At 44.1% G+C, this 14,456-nt stretch overlaps 1 non-coding gene and 1 pseudogene across 1 annotated transcript; one reads left to right on the plus strand and one right to left on the minus strand.

Annotated features, from left to right (window-relative positions):
* The window catches only part of LOC138094932 (acireductone dioxygenase-like), a 32,992-nt pseudogene that overhangs the window by 790 nt on the left and 17,746 nt on the right, over positions 1–14,456 (plus strand).
* TRNAE-CUC (transfer RNA glutamic acid (anticodon CUC)) lies at positions 12,917–12,989 on the minus strand. Its single transcript has one exon. It is a non-coding gene; the product is annotated as a tRNA-Glu (tRNA).

Raw genomic sequence — 14,456 nt, forward strand, 5'->3', positions numbered from 1 at the left:
GCAACCACTGATGCTTATCAGGCAGTACTCAGGCAGCCTGGCTGAATAATCTACCAGGCACGTTTTTGCCTGCTTTCATACAAAAGACAATACTAGTCGGTTCTGCCATAAACAACCAAAGCCTCAGCTGGGGCTTGGTTTTATTTAGAAACATCTGAGGCCAGCCCCCCACTTTCCCAGTTACACCAGCTCCCTCCAATGCTAGCCACCTCTTTCTGCCCTGTGTTCCCAGCTCTCCCCTTCATTGCCTCAGAGTCAACATTGCCAGATGGAGCTGGGCCAGCAAAGTGACCTTGAATTACTGACTTCAAAGTTTCCTTCTCCCTGTCTCAGCCAGGTAGAGCTACCGCTTTGGCCCGGACATCTAGTAGATTGGGCCCAAAGCAGGGCTGTTTGGGGCCCCCCAAAGTCTAAGGCCTTATTCAGAGGCCTGATCTTGAGCCAGCATGTCCCAGAATAACCCATCATCCCTTTCATTTTGTTCCCAATTGTCTTGCTCAAAACCCAAGTAGAAAAAAGAAAAGAAAAAAAACAAAAACCCACAAGCAGAGACCGTGGAAGCCTCTGGTATTTGGCTTTCATGCCATCTTAGTATTATCAGGTACAAAGGCCTCACTGTTTATACCTATAAACTAGGAGAATGCCCTCCCCCGAGCCTCCTTTTGGCTCAAAAGAGCAGATTCTGTTCTCTACTGCCACTTCTGAAATGGTTATAAAGAAATTGCTCTCCACATATTGTTTCTTTATATTGTAGACCAGGGTATCAGAGGCCTGGCAAGAGGCAATACTAGAGTCTCAGCATATTCTAGAGTCTGGCCCTTACCTGTAGAGGGATCAGGGTGGGAACACATAGGTCCTTTGCAAGCACAGCAGCAGCCCAGGATAGTCAAGGCAAAATCTTCAGATTAAACTCCTCTCACTGCCCCACCTGCCAGGGCTCCAGCTCCATGGCAGCCTTGTCCATCCAGTATCCATTTGGTGAGGCAGTTGGTGTCAGCTCCATTGGTTCAGAGAGGTTAGGACACTTGCTCAAAAAGACACAGCTGGGAAGTAGCAGAACTCTGGTTCATATGCATGAAAGTGAAGCGTCAGTCATCTCCGATTCTTTGTGACCCTGAGGGTAAAGACTGAGTGATATGCATTTTGTTTGCTAGGCTCCTCTATCCATGGAATTCTCCAGAGAAGAATACTGGAGTGGGTAGTCATTCCTTCTCAGGGATCAAACCTGCGTCTCCCGCATTACAGGTAACTTCTTTACTGTCTGAGCCATCAGGGAAGCCAGTTCACATCCATGCTGCTGCTGCTACTAAGTCGCTTCAGTCGTGTTCGACTCTGTGCGACCCCAGAGACGGCAGCCCACCAGGCTCCGCCGTCCCCGGGATTCTCCAGGCAAGAACACTGGAATGGGTTGCCATTTCCTTCTCCAACGCAAGAAAGTGAAAAGTGAAAGTGAAGTCGCTCAGTCATGTCTGACTCTTTGCGACCCCATGGACTGCAGCCTACCAGGCTGCTCTGTCCATAGGATTTTCCAGGCAAGAGTACTGGAGTGGGGTGCCAGTTCACATCCATATACCTGGCTAATAGTCCATCATTCTTTTAAGGAAGAAGAGGAGGAACCAGAGTCCCTATTTATTGTACTTGTTTGGAATTTTTGGTGGATAACTACTAGCCTTGAAACCACCTCAGAGAAAGATAATGTTTCAAGGAAAGGTGCTTAGATACTCCAGTTTAGGGTCAGCAGAATTGGAAACTCCCACCCTTACACATTTTTAGTCAAACTTCAACTAAGTTGTTGAGTCTAGGTCATGTGCAAATTCCCTGTTCAGTTCAGTTCAGTCACACAATCATCTCCGGCTCTTTGCAACCCCAGGGACTGCAGCACACCAGGCCTCCCAATCCATCACCAACTCCCAGAGTCTGCTCAAACTCATGTCCATTGAGTCAGTGATACCATCCAACCATCTCATCCTCTGTTGTCCCCTTCTCCTACCTTCAATCTTTCCCAGCATCAGGGTCTTTTCAAAGGAGTCACGTCTTTGCATCAGGTGGCCAAAGTATTGGAGTTTCAGCTTCAACATCAGTCCTTCCAATGAACACTCAGGACTGATCTCCTTTAGGATGGACTGGTTGGATCTCCTTGCACTCCAAGGGACTCTCAAGAGTCTTTTCCAATACCACAGTTCAAAAGCATCAGTTCTTCAGTGCTCAGCTTTCTTTTTAGTCCAATTCTCACATCCATACATGACTACTGGAAAAACCATAGCCTTGATTAGATGGACCATTGGTGGCAAAGGAATGTCTCTGCTTTTTAATATGCTATCTAGGTTGGTCATAACTTTCCTTCCAAGGAGTAAGCGCCTTTTAATTTCATGGCTACAGTCACCATCTGCAGTGATTTTGGAGCCTAAAAAAATAAAGTCTGACACTGTTTCCACTGTTTCTCCATCTATTTGCTATGAAATGATGGGACTGGATGCCACGATCTTAGTTTTCTGAATGTTAAGCTTTAAGCCAACTTTTTCACTCTCCTCTTTCACTTTCATCAAGAGGCTCTTTAGTTCTTCTTCACTTTCTGCCATAAGGGTGATATCAGCTGCATATCTGAGGTTATTGATATTTCTCCCGGCAATCTTGATTCCAGCCAAGCGTTTCTCATGATGTACTCTGCATAAAAGTTAAATAAGCAGGGTGACAATATACAGCCTTGACATACTCCTTTTCCTATTTGGAACCAGTCTGTTGTTCCATGTCCAGTTCTAACTGTTGCTTCTTGACCTGCATACAGATTTCTCAAGAGGCAGGTCAGGTAGTCTGGTATTCCCTTCTCTTTCAGAATTTTCCACAGTTTATTGTGATCCACACAGTCAAAGGCTTTGGCATAGTCAATAAAGCAGACATAGATGTTTTCCTGGAACTCTCTTGCTTTTTCCATGATCCAGCAGATGATGGCAATTTTATCTCTTGTTCCTCTGCCTTTTCTAAAACCAGCTTGAACATCTGGAAGTTTACGGTAAAGCTAGTAAAGCATTACTTTACTATCGTATGAGATGAGTGCAACTGTGCAGTAGTCTGAGCATTCTTTAGCATTGCCTTTCTTAGGGATTGGAATGAAAACTGACCTTTTCCAGTCCTGCGGCCACTGCTGAGTTTTCCAATTTGCTGGTATATTGAGTGCAGCACTTTCACAGCATCATCTTTTAGGGTTTGAAATAGCTCAACTGGAATTCCATCACCCCCACTAGCTTTGTTCCTAGTGATGCTTTCTAAGGCCCACTTCACATTCCAGGATGTCTCGCTGTAGGTGAGTGATCACACCACCGTGGTTATCTGGGTCGTGAAGATCTGCGTATTCTTGCCACCTCTTAATATTTTCTGCTTCTGTTAGGTCCACACCATTCCTGTTCTTTATTGTGCTCATCTTTGCATGAAACGTTCCCTTGTGTCTCTAATTTTCTGGAAGAGATCTCTCGTCTTTCCCATTCTATTGTTTTCCTCTGTTTCTTTGCACTGATCGCTGAGGAAGGCTTTCTTATGTCTCCTTGCTATTCTCCACAGTTCCCCGTGGAGGCACAAAAATGCATGTCACTCAGTCTTTACCCTTAGGAAGCCACAAATCAAGCACAAACCAAACATAACAGGAAAGTGAAGTGTCCCAAGAGGAGTTTAGATGACACACCAGGCATCCGGTGAACAGAAAACCACCTCTGCTAGAGGAGACCCTGGTGAGCTCAGGGCAGAAACACCCATCACGTGTGTGCTCACTGATCTTTAAGACATGAGAGGGGCTTCTGTGGTGGCTCAGTAGTAAAGAACCTTCCTGCCAATGCAGGAGACACCAGTTCTATCCCTGGTCTGGGAGGATCCCACAAGCTGCAGAGCAACTCGCCCCTTGGGCCACAACTACTGAACCTGTGCTCTAGAGCCCAGGAATGGAAACCACGAAGCCCACCTGTAGCAACTACTGAAGCCCACATGCCCTGGAGCCCACGCTCCGCAACAAGAGAAAGTGAAAAAGGAAAGTGAACTGCAACAAGAGCAAGTGAAAAAGGAAAGTGAAGTCGCTCAGTCATGTCTGACTCTTTGCAACCCCATGGACTGTAGCCTGCCAGGCTCCTCTGTCCATGGGACTTTCCAGGCAATAGTTCTGGAGTGGATTGCCATTTCCTTCTCCAGGGGATCTTCCCAACCCAGGGATTGAACCCGGGTTCTGTAGACAGACACTTCACCGTCTGAGCCACCAGGGAAGTCCTCAACAAGGGAAGCCACTGCAATGAGAAGCTCACGCACTACAACTACAGAGTAACCCCTGCTCTCTGCAACCAGGGAAAAAGCCCACGCACCAACAAACACCCATCACAGTCAAATAAATAGATAAATTAAAAAGAAACAAAAGACAGGGAGGAAGCTGACCAGGCAGGCAAGGAGAGCGAGGGCCTTGCACTTCCTCCAGGTGGACACTGCAGGGGTTTTGTTTCACCCTATGTTTGTTTCATGTTCTGTTTGTCGGCAGAAGGGTAACATCTGGGAACATCTGGCCCAGCAGTGAGGGGATGTCAGAGAGTAGGAGAGCAAGCCTAGGAAAGGGAGGCCCGGGTTCCTGAACCAGAGACAGGCCTAACACGGGGTTCAGGCAGGACCCTCAAGAAGGAGCAAGAGGGTAGAGGCGGTTTAGAGATGGCATCTGCAGGAATTGCAGCTTGCTGGCCGGGGGCGGAGGCACAGTGACTCAGACTTCCATCGCTGGCACTGGGAGAATGGTGAGGCCATTATTAGAAGTCAGAAAATGGGAAGGGGGAGGGTTGTAGGGGAGGTGTTGATAGCAGAGCTATTTATGGTCATCTCCAAAGTGATTTCCCTGCCGGTAGTCTGTGCTCACTCCCCCTCCCATCTGCCCTCCCCGCCAGCCACTTCCAGCCTTGTCATCCTGAAGCACAGGCCTGAGCAGTCACTCCACTCAAATAGGGAAGTAGCTCTTCAACGCCTGATACAATAAAATCTGAAGAGCTTATAGCAATTCATAACCTTCACTTACCTCTCCACCCTTCTCTTCTACTATTCTTGCTCCACACAAACCCTAGATTTAGCCATTCCCCTGAGTAGTCCTTGGCTCTGAGCAGTTGCACCGTCCCTTCCTTCCATCAAGTGGCTTCTTTCCACTGCCGCCACCACCCCCCCAACCAATAGACAGACCCAACTCATCCTTGTTGGCCAAGTACAAGTTCAACTTCTCAAGCCTGCACTGTCCCTTGGGGATAAGGGGGAGGGGCACAACATTCATTTACACTTGAATCATATTGAAAGGTAAACAGACCCCTGCCTCCTAAAAAAAGAACATGAACGACTACTCTGATTTTAGCTTTGTAAAATAAATCTATGGACGGTAACAGGTGGAGTCCAGAAACAAATTTGGAAGATTTTAAAACACTAATTTCAGGAAGTTTTCTCTTACATTACTTAAATTAATCCTTAAAATTCCTAATAAAACCAGAGATCCAAAGTTAGAGGAAGGTGAAAGATTGAAAGGCATTAAAAAGAACCAGATGCTTCATTACTCTATTGGTAACAGAGTCCCGGCACTCCAGTACTGTTGCCTGGAAAATCCCATGGATGGAGGAGCCAGGAAGGCTGAAGTCCATGGGGTCGCTGAGGGTCAGACACGACTGAGCAACTCCACTTCCACTTTTCACTTTCATGCATTGGAGAAGGAAATGGCAACCCACTCCAGTGTTCTTGCCTGGAGAATCCCAGGGACGGGGGAGCCTGGTGGGATGCCATCTATGGGGTCACACAGAGTCGAACACGACTGAAGCGACTTAGCAGCAGCAGCAGCAGCAACAGAGTCCCAGAGCATAAAGTTTTCTCCCTGTTTGTAGAAATCTTTTGTTATGATTCTCTCATTGCCTGTTCAAATCTGAGCCTCAGTTGCTTCAGCTGCAAATGGGGATAATAACAGTACCTACTCCCCGCAGTTGTGGGTGGTTTAGTCACTAAGTCATGTCCGACTTAGCATGCGACCCCATGGACTGTAGCCTTCCCAGCTCCTCTGTCCATGGGATATACCAGGCAAGAATACTGGAGTGGGTTGCCATTTCCTTCTCCAGGGGATCTTCCTGACCCAAGGATTGAACCCGGCTCTTCTGTATTGCGGGCTGTCTCCTGCATTGTAGGCAGATTCTTAAGATTAAATAAATTCATGCAGATAAAATGCTTAGAATGGGAACTTCCCTGCTGGTCCAGAAGCTGAAACTCCTTACTCCCAATGCAGGGGACCCAGGTTCAGTCCCTGGTGAGGGAACTGGATCCCACATGCTGTAACTATAAAAAAGAGAGAGAATAAAAAGATCCCACATGCCGCAACTAAAGATCTCGAGTACTGCAACTAAAACCCGGCGCAGCCGAATAAATAAATGAACAAATAAGAAAGGATGAAGTGGATATTTGCTGATATAGAAAAATACATTGTGACATATTAAGTGAAAATAGAAAGTTGCAGATAAATATCCTGTTTTATGGCTTCCCAGATGGTACTGGAGGAAAAGGGGACAACAGAGGATGAGACGGTTGGATGGCATCACTGACTCAATGGACATGAGATTGAGTAAGCTCTGGGAGGTGGTGATGGACAGGGAGGCCTGGCGTGCTGCAGTCCATGGGGTCGCAAAGAGTCAGACAGTACTGAACAACTGAACTGAACTGAGGTGGTACTGGTTCAGTCCCTGGGTTGGGAAGATCCCCTGGAGGAAGGTACAGCAACCCATTCCTGTATTCTTGCCTGGTATATCCCATGGACAGAGGAGCCTGACAGGCTACGACTAAAGTGACTTAGCACGCACACATGCATCCTATCTTAACATACATACATATATAGGAAAAATTAGAGGCACAGATACCAAGGACAGTCTGGGAGAGGGGTATAGTCAGAGACTCTCGATTTTTACTTTATACAGTTCTGTGGTGGTTGACAATCACATAACAAGAAAATATGAAACCAGAAAAAGAACAATCCAGATATCTATAGATAGAGCTTTCCTGGTGGTCCAGGGGCCATGCGCGGAGGCGCCCACAGGCTGCAGAGCAGCTAAGCCAGAGTGCCTAGAGCCTGTTCTCCACAATAGAAGCCCCACACTAGAGAAAGTCTGTTCGCAAGACCCAGCACAGCCCAAATAAATAAATAATGAATTATTTTAAAAAGATATCTAGGGATCTAATTAGATTCTTTTTAATTTTGAAACAAATTGTCACAGTAGTTTATGTGCTGTGCAGAGTGCCTCTTATCCCAGAATTATTCACTCTGGCAGCTTTCTTTAAATTGAAGCTTTTCCTCCGTCCTTGGAGGAAAGCAAAGGGTTAAAGGGGCTAGGGGAGGGAAAGAGGAAGTGAGGTAAGGGAAAGAGGGGCGAGGGCAGCTGGGTACAGCTTCGGTGCCCTGCTGGCCACCCCCCCCCACCCCCCGACACACAGAGTCACATACGTAGGCACCCACACACACACCCCCACCTCGCCTTCCCCGCGGATCTGGCTCCGACTGGAAGGTGCTGGGGTCTTCCTGGGGACACCCGAGGGGGAAAGATCAGAACTCAATGAATGTAAAGTTAGGTGGAGGTTAAGACAAGATGGTGCAACCTAGCAGCAACCAACGGTTCTCAGGGTATGGTCCGCGGACCCTGAGGAAGGGGAGAACCATGAGATCTAAATTGTGATCATAATAGTAAGTCAGTTATATTTCTCACTGTGCTAACATTTGCCCAAATGATGCAAAAGTAACGGTGGGATAACTGCTTACAATTTAGCCTGAGTCATGACAGAGGCACCAGACCATGATGATTTTATTTCTCACCACCATGCACTCTTTTTTCTTTTTTCAAGTCCATTAATAAGATCTCAATAAAGCAGTAAAAATTATTTGATTAGATCATAACTCTTGGTTATACATCTTTCTAATATTCTATATAATATATATAATAATACAAATGGAAATACATACAAAGCACTTGTGCTGCAGACGCATGTAAGATGGTTGTCTCCTGGAGAAGAACTTAGAAAGGACTGGAATGCTTTATTTAAGTTGTGAGCTGTACCAGCTGCTTTCTTCACAGAACATCTATTTAACTGGAAAGAACAACTGATAGAGAAGCCATTCAGACACAAGTATCTGGTAGATATTTTCTCAAAAATGAATGAAATGAACCAGTCACTTCAAGAAAATAGCTTATAGTGTCTGTTACCAGTGATTTTTTTAAACTGGAGCTTTCGAGGGAAAACTAAAATTTTGGAAAACCTGTGGATACCCTGAGCTTGAGAGCTTTCCAATTCTTAATAATGTTTCTAATGAGATTAGTGATATTAACAAATGTGATTTTTTTTTTCATGTTGTATAAGGAACTGTGTCAGCTTTGGGAAGATCTGCATAACTCAGTGAGCCAGTATTTTCCAATTGACCAACACATGATGTTAAAAAGTCATGCATGGGTAAAGAGAATGGATTTGAATGTGAGAGGTCTGAATGTAACAGAAGAGAAAAGCACATTTGTGTGGTTTCAGATTCCACATTGCAATTAACCTTTGAGAAAGTATCACTTATACATTTCGTTATAGTAAGTGAATACCCTGGGTCAGGTCTTACACAGTCTCAATGACTGGCAAACCAGGATTGGGCAGTGGCACAAACTGGGATGCCCCCTAAAAGAGGCCACCAGGGACTCTGCCCAGCTCAGCCCATGCAGGTCACAGAGCGCCTGGTGCTTGCAATGCCTACTATGGTGGGAAGCACCGCCCTGCAGCCCCCCAGGCCCAGATCGTGGTGCAGATCTGGTACATGGACAAGTCCCAAGATGACCTGAGGTATCCCTGTGGCCTGGAGCCCAGTCTGCAGCAGCTGTGCCAGCTTGGAGTCCTTTACTGGAAGTTGACAAATATGAGAATGAGCCAGAATTAGAAAAAAATCATAAAGAGAAACTACCCCTAGATAGACATAATAACTATACACAAAAATAAACTTCCAGATTATGAAGAAAAGGTTAAGATGTTTTGGGACGTCCTTGATAGTCAAGTTTTTAAGACTCTTTGCTCCCAGCCCAGTGGGCCTGGGTTCGACCCCTGGTTAGGGAACTAGATCCTGTATGCTACAACTAAGAGCCCACCAGCCACAACTAAGACCCTGCACAGCCAAATAAATTTAAATCAAATTAAAAGTCTACTTTTAAATACATTTAAAAATAGTGAAAAGAAAAGATGTTTTTCTGGGAGCATTTGCACTAGGGTGTAAAATTTGCTATAGTTTGGATGGCAGTGGATACTACTATGAAAGAGATAAAGAGGACTCATGGATTCAGATGGGGACTACAAGCCTTGAAATTAAAAGATGCTTGCTCCTTGGAAAGAAAGTTATGACAAACCTAGACAGTATATTAAAAAAGCAGAGACATTATTTTGCTGACAAAGGTCTGTATAGTCAAAGCTGTGGTTTTTTTCCACAAGTCATTTACAGATGTGAGAGTTGAACCATAAAGAAGGCTGAGTGCTGAAGACTTGATGCTTTTGAATTGTGGTGCTAAAAACTCTTGAGAGTCCCTTGGACTGCAAGGAGGTCAAACCAGTCAATCTTATAGGAAATCAAGCCTGAGTATTCTTTGGAAGGCCTGATGCTGAAGCTGAAGCTCCAATACTTGTGCCACTGGATGCAAAGAATCGACTCATTGAAAAAGACCCTCATGCTGGAAAAGATTGAGGGCAAAATAAAAAGGGGTTGGCAGAAAATTAGATGGTTAGATTGCATCATGGACTCAATGGACATGAATTTGAGCAAACTCCAGGAGATAGTGGAGGACACAGAAGCCTGGTGCGAGGCGATCCATGGGGTTGAAAAGCATCGGACACGACTTAGCGACTGAACAACAATAACATGGATTCAGATTTTTATGAAGAAACGAAAGGTAATGATGCTTCTTGCAGTCATTTATCACTGCTTCACACTGGATGAGAACTGTGTGACAGCTGTGTCGATGTTTGTGGGAGAACCACTGTGGACTGCATACAGCTGGTCAGCTGACCATTTCCATGCTCAAGGACAGTACATGAAACTTCTGGCACAGGCAGCAAGAGGTGCTTCCTGGGTCTTATTACATTCCTTGGAAAGATCCTAAACATGATAACTGAGCAGAAAATCATTGCCTCTTTGCTTTTATATTATAGATTCAAAGCTAGGTTATCTCCTTTGCAGATTATTTGGTCAGAATATATTCTGATCCAGAACTGTGGGGATGTGAACAAATCACAGTCATTGGCCCTAACTTAATCAAGATCAATGGTTCAGACACGTGTTCAATTTTAACTGCAGTGAAAGTTTTATCTGCTGAGCTATAAATGCTTACATGTGTTATCTGGGCATGATTTTTAGACTTTAAGCCAGGTATCAGCCAATGCCATGCCTGCCTTATAAGAAACTTGTGGTAGAGAATATATTTGGTCTTTGCCCCTAGTTCCTGGCACAGAGCTCACAAAACCGTTGAAATTTCCTAAGAGATAGGAGTTTCCTTCTGTTATTCATAGATAATCCTTTTTGAGCATCTCAGGTCCACTGAGACAGAATCTCCTGTGCTCAGGACCCCTTTGGACCTCACCCTATGTACCTCTTCATCTGGCTGTTTACCTGAGGCCTTTATACATCCTTTATAATAAATTGAGAACTGTGAATCAACATTTCCAGTGTTTTGTGAGTTGTCCTAGGAAATTACGGGGCCCACGGAAGGGGTCATGTAAATCCCCAGTTTTTAGCGGGTGAGTCAGAAATGCAACTGAAATGTCCCTGGTTAGTGATAAGCACCAGTGTTGTAGATCTGAGCTCTTAATCTGAAGGATCTAATGCTTTCTGCAAGTAGATAGTGTCAGAATTAGTTAAACTGTAGGACATTCACTCCTGCTGAATTGCTTAGTGTAGGAAAACAGACTAGAGATGTAATAGTAGGTAACACAACTAACTAGATATAGGACATTTTGTTTTTCCAAAAAAATTATACCTTGGAGTGAGGAGTGGGAGGGCTTCCTAGGTGGCGCTAGTGGCAAAGAACCCATCTGCCAATGCAGGAGACGCACCGGACATGGGTTCAATTCCTGGATCGGGAAGATCCCCTGAAGGAGGGCATGGAAACCCACTCCAGGATTCTTGCCTGGAGAATCCCATGGACAGAGGATCCTGGCGGGCTATAGTCAATGGGGTCGCAAAGAGTGGGATACAACTGAGCACAGCACAGAGAGAGAGAAGTGGGAAGGAGAAGAGCTCTCATACTGGGGGCACACTCTCAGCTGCTTATGCTACTTACTACTTTCTCATTCAAAGTAAATCTTAAAAAAGCCCACTCACGCCTGGCCCCCCTTGCTGTGGCAGTGAAACTCCTGCTGGCTTGTCCAACCCTGTGTGCTGCTTCTGCTGTTTCTCTCATCTCTCTCTCTTTTTTTTCTTGGCCATTCTGTAAGGCATGTGGAATTTTCTGGACCAGGGATTAATCCCATGCCCCCTGCAGTGGAAGCACAGAGTCTTAACCACCAGACCACTCCTCTTGTACTTTTAAAATTCATGTGTGGGCTTCCCTGGTGGCTCGGAGGTTAAAGCGTCTGCCTGCAATGCAGGAGACGTGAGTTCAATTCCTGGGTCGGGAAGATCCCCTGAAGAAGGAAATGGCAACCCACTCCAGTATTCTTGCCTGGAGAACCCCATGGACGGAGAAGCCTGGTGGGCTACAGTCCACGGGGTCGCAAAGAGTTGAACACGACTGAGTGACTTTCACTTTCACAGTATAGCTAGAGCTTAGGGAGTTCCTTGCACACATTAGGTGTTTAATAAATATTTTGAAAAAAAAAAAAGAAAAAAAAGAAAATTCATGTGTAACTCCTGTGGGAGATAATAGTTGTAAACAGCTTTAATTAAATGGTACTTATAAAAAAAACTTTTATTCTACTTTGTATTTTTGGTGGTGTTGATCTTTAAGAATTAAATGGGGTTTGATAATGAGAGCATGGAGGAGGGGAGAAGAATCCTAACATCTGAAAAAGCTATTGAAACACTCCTCTTTTTTTCCAAATGCATATCTGCGTGAGGCTGGATTTTCTTCAAACACTTCAACCGAAACAAAATACAGCAACAGACTGAGTGCTGAATTGGGTGTGAGAGTCCAGCTACTAATACTTCTGAGAAGTCAGAGATGAAGGGAGTTGCAAAATGTAAACAAAACAGCTCTCCTCATTAACTCTTTTATTTTGGAAAATGTAGTTATTTTTAAGTGAATATATAAACATGTTTCAAATTTTGTTTTAACTTTTAATTCAGTAAATAGGTTTTCGTGTGTGTGTTCAGTCATGTCCAACTCTTTGTGATCCAATGAACTGTAACCCGCCAGGCTCCTCTGTCCATGCGATTTCCCAGGCAAAATACTGGAGTGGGTTGCCATTTCCTCCTCCAGGGCATCTTCTCAGACCAGAGGTTGAATCCAAGTCTCCTGCATTGGCAGGCGAATTCCTTACCATTGTGCCACCTGGGAAGCCCCAAATAGGGTTTTATATAATGTATGTAAACAAACAACCTTTGGAGTTCTCAACAACTTCTCAGGGTGTAAAGGGATCCTAAGACGAAGAAGTTGGAGAATTATCCTAGAGGAGAGCACTAAGAGCTCAAAAAAAAAAAATGGGGGACACGTTATCGCACACAAGAAATTTAACATTTATATGGTAATGCTATATAATCTGTAGTCTGTATTAAATTGTCCCAAGACTGTCCCAGTCATTCCTTTAAATTTGGGAAGATGGTCTGGGATCCAGAATCAAGGCTCAGGCATGGCATTTGGTTGTCACGTCTCATTAGATTTTTTAAAAATATTTATATATTTGGCTGCACTGAGTCTTAGTTGTGGCATGCGGGATTTAGTTCCCTGACCAGGGATCAAACCCAGGCCCTCTGCATTGAGAGTACAGAGTCTTAACCACTGGACCACCAGGGAAGTCCTTCATTAGCTTTCTCTAATCTAAAGCAGTACCTTCTTCTTTTGTGGGAGAATCAGTGGGAGGTGTATAATTTTGAATTTTTTTGAAGATTTCCAGGGCAGCTGTTTTGTAGACTGTCCTTCACAATTGCCTTGTTTCTTTTGTCTGATGGTTTCCTTATCATTAGATTCAAGCTTAAAAATATATATATAACCAAAATTTTATGTAAAGTGTGTCATTCCCATTGCATTGGGAAGGCCCTAATGTTAGTTTGTCCTATTTTTGTTATGCCAGAGTAGGTTTGGGGGCTTTCTTCTTGATAGTGATTTTATATTTTATTGCACAAGGTTTATTGCTTCTTCGGCACTTATTGACCTTTCCTTTGTGGTCCCACGTGTAGCCACATTTGTAACTTGCATGTGTTCTTACAGACAAAAAAATATAGTTCCCTAAGACTTCCCAGGTGGCACTAGTGGTAAAAATCTGCCTGCCGATGCAGGAGACCCAGGAGACTCAGGTTTGATTGCTGGATCTGAAAGATCCCCTGGAGGAAGAAATGGCAACCCACTCCGGTATTCTTGCCTGGAAAATCCCATGGCCAGAGGAGCCTGGCAGGCTACAGCCCATGGGTTTGCAAACATCGGAGGTGACTGAGCCACTGAACATACACGTGCAGCTGTAAGATGCAGCATTCTGTGTCTGCACGTTGGAACATTTGTGTCACTGTGTTCTTCCAGTCTATATTCTTATAATTTTTTATAAGCTTGATCTCTTAGTTTCTGAGAGAGATGTTAAGCTCTCCCAGTATGGTTGTGAACGTTTCCATTTCTCTTTGTAATTCCATCCATTTGTGCTATATATATTTTGAAGCTATGTTGTAAAGTGTAGGTTTACGTACAAGATTTTTCTAGTGAATTTTTCCTTTCATCGTTGACCTATGATCATCCTTATACCTAATATTGCTTTTTTCTTTAAGATTTATCTTATATTGCAACACCAGCTTCATTTTCCTTGGTATTTGCCTGGTATATATATTTTTTTCATGCTTCTTACTTTCATCTTTTCTGTCATTAGGTTTTACATGTAATCGCTTGTAGTTGAATTTTGTTTTCGTAACAAATTTAAAAGTCCCTGTCTTTTAACAGACACAATTAAACTATTTACATTTATAGGGATTACCAAAAATTTTAAACTTATGCCTGTCACTTTATTTTGCATTTTCTATTTTCCATGCTTGTCTTTAAGTGCTTCTTCTTCTTTTTTATTTTTGGCTGCGCCATGCAGCATGCAAGATCCTGGTTCTCTAGCCAGGGATTGAACCCGTTGCCCCCAGCATTGGGAGCATGGAGTCTTAACCACTGGACTGCCAGGAAAGTCCCCCCGTTTTTAGTTTTATACTATAACAATGCAGACTTCTTTATTCTTTCTCACCCTTTTCACTGGTTTAGAAATTGTGCATTGTATTTTTACTTGCTTAGAAATTA

The sequence above is a fragment of the Capricornis sumatraensis genome, chromosome 19 (assembly GCF_032405125.1).
Source record: "Capricornis sumatraensis isolate serow.1 chromosome 19, serow.2, whole genome shotgun sequence".
Classification (NCBI taxonomy): domain Eukaryota; kingdom Metazoa; phylum Chordata; class Mammalia; order Artiodactyla; family Bovidae; genus Capricornis; species Capricornis sumatraensis.